The sequence below is a fragment of the Ischnura elegans genome, chromosome 6 (genome assembly GCF_921293095.1).
Source record: "Ischnura elegans chromosome 6, ioIscEleg1.1, whole genome shotgun sequence".
In the NCBI taxonomy this organism is placed as follows: domain Eukaryota; kingdom Metazoa; phylum Arthropoda; class Insecta; order Odonata; family Coenagrionidae; genus Ischnura; species Ischnura elegans.
Window position 1 is genome coordinate 112,247,579 of NC_060251.1, and position 9,073 is coordinate 112,256,651.

Sequence of the window (9,073 nt, forward strand, 5' to 3'; positions counted from 1 at the left end):
ATCTGGGGTTTGTTCTTGCAATTTTTTATCACGAACTGAAATCGTGTTTCTCGCAATAAAATTCATTTTTTGAGTGTCATTTTGTATTTCTATTTATCTTGGACTTAAATCGTGCTTGTAGCAATAAAATTCGAAACTGGGGTGTGTTCTTGCATTTTTTTATCACGAATTGATATCGTGTTTTTCGCAATAAAATTCAATTTTTAGTGTCATTTTGTATTTTTATTTATCTTGCACTGAAATCGTCCTTGTAGGTATAAAATTCGAATCTGGGGTTTATTCTTGCATTTTTTTATCACGAACTGAAATCATGTTTCTCGCAATAAAATCCAATTTTTTAGATTCATTTTGTATTTCTATTTATCTTGCACTGAAATCGTGCTAGTAGCATTAAAATTCGAATCTGGGGTGTATTCCTGCATTTTTTTAATCACAAACTGAAATCGTGTTTCTCGCAATAAAATTCAATTTCATAGTGTCATTTTGTATTTCTATTTATCTTGCACTGAAATCGTGCTTGTAGCAATAAAATTCGAATCTGGGGTTTGTTCTTGCATTTTTTTATCACGAACTGAAATCGTGTTTTTCGCAATAAAATTCAGTTTTTGACTGTCATTTTGTATTTCTATTTATCTTGCACTGAAATCGTTCTTGTAGGAATAAAATTCGAATCTGGGGTGTGTTCTTGCATTTTTTTATCACGAACTGAAATCGTGTTTTCGGCAATAAAATTCAATTTTTAATGTTATTTTGTATTTCTATTTATCTTGCACTGAAATCGTACTTGTAGCAATAAAATTCGAATCTGGGGTGTGTTCTTGCATTTTTTTTTATCACGAACTGAAATCGTATTTCTCGCAATGAAATTCAATTTTTGGTGTCATTTTGTATTTCTATTTATCTTGCACTGAAATCGTGCTTGCAGCAAAAAAATTCGAATCTGGGGTGCGTTCTTGCATTTTTTTATCACGAACTGAAATCGTGTTTCTCGCAATAAAATTCAATTTTTGGGTGTCATTTTGTATTTCTTTTTATCTGGCACTGAAATCGTGCTTGTAGCAATAAAATTCGAATCTGGGGATTGTTCTTGCATTTTTTTTATCACGAACTGAAATCGTGTTTCTCGCAATAAAATTCAATTTTTGGGTGTCATTTTGTACTTCTATTTATCTGGCACTGAAATCGTGCTTGTAGCAATAAAATTCGAATCTGGGGTGTGCTCTTGCATTTTTTTTGTCACGAACTGAAATCGTGTTTCTCGCAATAAAATTAATTTTTTTGGGTCATTTTGTATTTCTATTTATCTTGCACTGAAATCGTGCTTGTAGCAATAAAAATCGAATCTGGGGTTTGTTCTTGCATTTTTTTATCACGAACTGAAATCGTGTTTTTCGCAATAAAATTCAATTTTTAATGTTATTTCGTATTTCTTTTTATCTTGCACTGAAATCGTCCTGGTAGCAATAAAAATCGAAACTGGGGTGTGTTCTTGCATCTTTTTATCACGAACTGATATCGTGTTTCTTGCAATAAAATTCTATTTTTGAGTGTCATTTTGTATTTCTATTTATCTTGCGTTGTAATCGTGCTTGTAGCAATAAAATTCGAATCTGGGGTGTGTTCTAGTATTTTTTTTATCACGAACTGAAATCGTGTTTCACGGAATAAAATTCAATTTTTGAGTGTCATTTTGTATTTCTATTTTTGTTGCACTGAAATCGTGCTTGTAGCAATGAAATTCGAATCTGGGGTGTGTTCTTGCATTTTTTTATCACGAACTGAAAATTTGTTTTTCGCAATAAAATTCAATTTTTAGTGTCTTTTTTTATTTATATTTATCTTGCACTGAAATCGTGCTTGTAGGTATAAAATTCGAATCTGGGGTGTGTTCTTGCATTTTTTTAATACGAACTGAAAACGTGTTTTTCGCATTAAAATTCAATTTTTAGTGTCATTTTTTATTTATATTTATCTTGCACTGAAATCGTGCTTGTAGGTATAAAATTCAAATCTGGGGTGTGTTCTTGCATTTTTTTTATCACGAACTGAAATCATGCTTCTCGCAATAAAATCCAAAATTTTGAGATTCATTTTGTATTTCTATTTATCTTGCACTAAAATCGTGCTCGTAGCAATATAAATCGAATCTGGGGTGTATTCCTGCATTTTTTTAATCACAAACTGAAATCGTGTTTCTCGCAATAAAATTCAATTTTTGAGTGTCATTTTGTATTTCTATTTATCTTGGACTTAAATCGTGCTTATAGCAATAAAGTTCGAATCTGGGGTTTGTTCTTGCATTTTTTTATCACGAACTGAAATCGTGTTTTTCGCAATAAAATTCAATTTTTGAGTGTCATTTTGTATTTCTAATTATCTTTCACTAAAATCGTGCTTGTAGCAATAAAATTCGAATCTGGGGTGTATTCCTGCATTTTTTTATCACGAACTGAAATCGTGTTTTTCGAATAAAATTCAATTTATGAGTGTCATTTTGTATTTCTATTTTTCTTGCGCTGAAATCGTGCTCGTAGCAATAAAATTCGAATCTGGGGTGTATTCCTGCATTTTTTTAATCAAAAACTGAAATCGTGTTTCTCGCAATAAAATTCAATTTCTGTGTGTCATTTTGTATTTCTATTTATCTTGCACTGAAATCGTTCTTGTAGAAATAAAATTCGAATCTGGGGTGTGTTCTTGCATTTTTTTATCACGAACTGAAATCGTGTTTTTCGCAATAAAATTCAATTTTTAATGTTATTTTGTATTTCTTTTTATCTTGCACTGAAATCGTCCTGGTAGCAATAAAATTCGAATCTGGGGTGTGTTCTTGCATTTTTTTTTTATCACGAACTGAAATCGTGTTTCTCGCAATAAAATTCAATTTTTGGGTTCATTTTGTATTTTTTATTTATCTTGCACTGAAATCGTGCTTGTAGCAAAAAAATTCGAATCTGGGGTGTGTTCTTGCATTTTTTTTATCACTAACTGAAATCGTGTTTCTCGCAATAAAATTCAATTTTTGGGTGTCATTTTGTATTTCTATTTATCTGGCACTGAAATCGTGCTTGTAGTAATAAAATTCGAATCTGGGGTGTGCTCTTGCATTTTTTTTGTCACGAACTGAAATCGTGTTTCTCACAATAAAATTAATTTTTTTGGGTCATTTTGTATTTCTATTTATCTTGCACTGAAATCGTGCATGTAGCAATAAAATTCGAATCTGAAGTGTGTTCTTGCATTTGTTTTTATCACGAACTCAAATCGTGTTTCTAGCAATAAAATTCAATTTTTGAGTGTCATTTTGTATTTCTATTTATGTTGCACTGAAATCGTGCTTGTAGCAATAAAATTCGAATCTGGGGTTTGTTCTTGCATCTTTTTATCACGAACTGAAATCGTGTTTCTTGCAATAAAATTCTATTTTTGAGTGTCATTTTGTATTTCTATTTATGTTGCACTGAGATCGTGCTTGTAGCAATAAAATTCGAATCTGGGGTGTGTTGTAGTATTTTTTTTATCACGAACTGAAATCGTGTTTCACGGAATAAAATTCAATTTTTGAGTGTCATTTTGTATTTCTATTTATGTTGCACTGAAATCGTGCTTGTAGCAATGAAATTCGAATCTGAGGTGTGTTCTTGCATTTTTTAATCACGAACTGAAATTGTGTTTTTCGCAATAAAATTCAATTTTTAGTGTCATTTTTTATTTATATTTATCTTGCACTGAAATCGTGCTTGTAGCAAAAAAATTCGAATCTGGGGTGTGTTCTTGCATTTTTTTTATCACTAACTGATATCGTGTTTCTCGCAATAAAATTCAATTTTTGGGTGTCATTTTGTATTTCTATTTATCTGGCACTGAAATCGTGCTTGTAGTAATAAAATTCGAATCTGGGGTGTGCTCTTGCATTTTTTTTGTCACGAACTGAAATCGTGTTTCTCACAATAAAATTAATTTTTTTGGGTCATTTTGTATTTCTATTTATCTTGCACTGAAATCGTGCATGTAGCAATAAAATTCGAATCTGAAGTGTGTTCTTGCATTTGTTTTTATCACGAACTCAAATCGTGTTTTTCGCAATAAAATTCAATTTTTAGTGTCATTTTGTATTTCTATTTATCTTGCACTAAAATCGTGCTCGTAGCAATATAAATCGAATCTGGGGTGTATTCCTGCATTTTTTTAATCACAAACTGAAATCGTGTTTCTCGCAATAAAATTCAATTTTTGAGTGTCATTTTGTATTTCTATTTATCTTGGACTTAAATCGTGCTTATAGCAATAAAATTCGAATCTGGGGTTTGTTCTTGCATTTTTTTATCACGAACTGAAATCGTGTTTTTCGCAATAAAATTCAATTTTTGAGTGTCATTTTGTATTTCTAATTATCTTTCACTAAAATCGTGCTTGTAGCAATAAAATTCGAATCTGGGGTGTATTCCTGCATTTTTTTATCACGAACTGAAATCGTGTTTTTCGAATAAAATTCAATTTTTGAGTGTCATTTTGTATTTCTATTTTTCTTGCACTGAAATCGTGCTCGTAGAAATAAAATTCGAATCTGGGGTGTATTCCTGCATTTTTTTAATCAAAAACTGAAATCGTGTTTCTCGCAATAAAATTCAATTTCTGTGTGTCATTTTGTATTTCTATTTATCTTGCACTGAAATCGTTCTTGTAGAAATAAAATTCGAATCTGGGGTGTGTTCTTGCATTTTTTTATCACGAACTGAAATCGTGTTTTTCGCAATAAAATTCAATTTTTAATGTTATTTTGTATTTCTATTTATCTTGCACTGAAATCGTGCTTGTAGCAATAAAATTCGAATCTGGGGTGTGTTCTTGCATCTTTTTATCACGAACTGAAATCGTGTTTCTCGCAATAAAATTCAATTTTTGGGTTCATTTTGTATTTTTTATTTATCTTGCACTGAAATCGTGCTTGTAGCAAAAAAATTCGAATCTGGGGTGTGTTCTTGCATTTTTTTTATCACTAACTGATATCGTGTTTCTCGCAATAAAATTCAATTTTTGGGTGTCATTTTGTATTTCTATTTATCTGGCACTGAAATCGTGCTTGTAGTAATAAAATTCGAATCTGGGGTGTGCTCTTGCATTTTTTTTGTCACGAACTGAAATCGTGTTTCTCACAATAAAATTAATTTTTTTGGGTCATTTTGTATTTCTATTTATCTTGCACTGAAATCGTGCATGTAGCAATAAAATTCGAATCTGAAGTGTGTTCTTGCATTTGTTTTTATCACGAACTCAAATCGTGTTTCTAGCAATAAAATTCAATTTTTGAGTGTCATTTTGTATTTCTATTTATGTTGCACTGAAATCGTGCTTGTAGCAATAAAATTCGAATCTGGGGTTTGTTCTTGCATCTTTTTATCACGAACTGAAATCGTGTTTCTTGCAATAAAATTCTATTTTTGAGTGTCATTTTGTATTTCTATTTATGTTGCACTGAAATCGTGCTTGTAGCAATAAAATTCGAATCTGGGGTGTGTTGTAGTATTTTTTTTATCACGAACTGAAATCGTGTTTCACGGAATAAAATTCAATTTTTGAGTGTCATTTTGTATTTCTATTTATGTTGCACTGAAATCGTGCTTGTAGCAATGAAATTCGAATCTGAGGTGTGTTCTTGCATTTTTTAATCACGAACTGAAATTGTGTTTTTCGCAATAAAATTCAATTTTTAGTGTCATTTTTTATTTATATTTATCTTGCACTGAAATCGTGCTTGTAGGTATAAAATTTGAATCTGGGGTTTGTTCTTGCATTTTTTTATCACGAACTGAAATCATGCTTCTCGCAATAAAATCCAAAATTTTGAGATTCATTTTGTATTTCTATTTATCTTGCACTGAAATCGTGCTCGTAGCAATATAATTCGAATCTGGGGTGTATTCCTGCATTTTTTTAATCACAAACTGAAATCGTGTTTCTCGCAATAAAATTCAATTTCTGAGTGTCATTATGTATTTCTATTTATCTTGGACTTAAATCGTGCTTGTAGCAATAAAGTTCGAATTAGGGTTTGTTCTTGCATTTTTTTATCACGAACTGAAATCGTGTTTTTCGCAATAAAATTCAATTTTTGAGTGTCATTTTGTATTTCTAATTATCTTTCACTAAAATCGTGCTTGTAGCAATAAAATTCGAATCTGGGGTGTATTCCTGCATTTTTTTATCACGAACTGAAATCGTGTTTTTCGAATAAAATTCAATTTTTGAGTGTCATTTTGTATTTCTATTTATCTTGGACTTAAATCGTGCTTATAGCAATAAAATTCGAATCTGGGGTTTGTTTTTGCATTTTTTTATCACGAACTGAAATCGTGTTTTTTGCAATAAAATTCAATTTTTAATGTTATTTTGTATTTCTATTTATCTTGCACTGAAATCGTACTTGTAGCAATAAAATTCGAATCTGGGGTGTGTTCTTGCATTATTTTATCACGAACTGAAATCGTGTTTCTCGCAATAAAATTCAATTTTTGGGTTCATTTTGTATTTTTTATTTATCTTGCACTGAAATCGTGCTTGTAGCAAAAAAATTCGAATCTGGGGTGTGTTCTTGCATTTTTTTTATCACTAACTGATATCGTGTTTCTCGCAATAAAATTCAATTTTTGGGTGTCATTTTGTATTTCTATTTATCTGGCACTGAAATCGTGCTTGTAGTAATAAAATTCGAATCTGGGGTGTGCTCTTGCATTTATTTGTCACGAACTGAAATCGTGTTTCTCACAATAAAATTAATTTTTTTGGGTCATTTTGTATTTCTATTTATCTTGCACTGAAATCGTGCATGTAGCAATAAAATTCGAATCTGAAGTGTGTTCTTGCATTTGTTTTTATCACGAACTGAAATCGTGTTTCTAGCAATAAAATTCAATTTTTGAGTGTCATTTTGTATTTCTATTTATCTTGCACTGAAATCGTGCTTGTAGCAATAAAATTCGAATCTGGGGTTTGTTCTTGCATTTTTTTATCACGAACTGAAATCGTGTTTCTCGCAATAAAATTCATTTTTTGAGTGTCATTTTGTATTTCTATTTATCTTGGACTTAAATCGTGCTTGTAGCAATAAAATTCGAATATGGGGTGTGATCTTGCATTTTTTTATCACGAATTGATATCGTGTTTTTCGCAATAAAATTCAATTTTTAGTGTCATTTTGTATTTTTATTTATCTTGCACTGAAATCGTGCTTGTAGGTATAAAATTCGAATCTGGGGTTTATTCTTGCATTTTTTTATCACGAACTGAAATCGTGTTTCACGGAATAAAATTCAATTTTTGAGTGTCATTTTGTATTTCTATTTATGTTGCACTGAAATCGTGCTTGTAGCAATGAAATTCGAAACTGAGGTGTGTTCTTGCATTTTTTAATCACGAACTGAAATTGTGTTTTTCGCAATAAAATTCAATTTTTAGTGTCATTTTTTATTTATATTTATCTTGCACTGAAATCGTGCTTGTAGGTATAAAATTCGAATCTGGGGTTTGTTCTTGCATTTTTTTATCACGAACTGAAATCATGCTTCTCGCAATAAAATCCAATTTTTGAGATTCATTTTGTATTTCTATTTATCTTGCACTGAAATCGTGCTCGTAGCAATATAATTCGAATCTGGGGTGTATTCCTGCATTTTTTTAATCACAAACTGAAATCGTGTTTCTCGCAATAAAATTCAATTTCTGAGTGTCATTTTGTCTTTCTATTTATCTTGGACTTAAATCGTGCTTGTAGCAATAAAATTCCAATCTGGGGTTTGTTCTTGCATTTTTTTATCACGAACTGAAATCGTGTTTTTCGCAATAAAATTCAATTTTTGAGTGTCATTTTGTATTTCTAATTATCTTTCACTAAAATCGTGCTTGTAGCAATAAAATTCGAATCTGGGGTGTATTCCTGCATTTTTTTATCACGAACTGAAATCGTGTTTTTCGAATAAAATTCAATTTTTGAGTGTCATTTTGTATTTCTATTCATCTTGGACTTAAATCGTGCTTATAGCAATAAAATTCGAATCTGGGGTTTGTTCTTGCATTTTTTTATCACGAACTTAAATCGTGTTTTTCGCAATAAAATTCAGTTTTTGAGTGTCATTTTGTATTTCTATTTATCTTGCACTGAAATCGTACTTGTAGGAATAAAATTCGAATCTGGAGTGTGTTCTTGCATTTTTTATCACGAACTGAAATCGTGTTTTTCGCAATAAAATTAAATTTTTAATGTTATTTTGTATTTCTATTTATCTTGCACTGAAATCGTACTTGTAGCAATAAAATTCGAATCTGGGGTGTGTTCTTGCATTATTTTATCACGAACTGAAATCGTGTTTCTCGCAATAAAATTCAATTTTTGGGTTCATTTTGTATTTTTTATTTATCTTACACTGAAATCGTGCTTGTAGCAAAAAAATTCGAATCTGGGGTGTGTTCTTGCATTTTTTTTATCACGAACTGAAATCGTGTTTCTCGCAATAAAATTCAATTTTTGGGTGTCATTTTGTATTTCTATTTATCTGGCACTGAAATCGTGCTTGTAGCAATAAAATTCGAATCTGGGGTGTGCTCTTGCATTTTTTTTGTCACGAACTGAAATCGTGTTTCTCGCAATAAAATTCAATTTTTAGTGTCATTTTGTATTTCTATTTATCTTGCACTGAAATCGTGCTTGTAGCAATGAAATTCGAATCTGAAGTGTGTTCTTGCATTTGTTTTTATCACGAACTTAAATCGTGTTTCTCGCAATAAAATTCAATTTTTGAGTGTCATTTTGTATTTCTATTTATCTTGCACTGAAATCGTGTTTGTAGCAATAAAATTCGAATCTGGGGTTTGTTCTTGCATTTTTTTATCACGAACTGAAATCGTGTTTTTCGCATTAAAATTCAGTTTTTGAGTGTACTTTTGTATTTATATTTATCTGGCACTGAAATCGTGCTTGTAGCAATAAAATTCGAATCTGGGGTTTGTTCTTGCATTTTTTTTATCACGAACTGAAATCGTGTTTCTCGCAATAAAATTCAATTTTTGAGTGTCATTT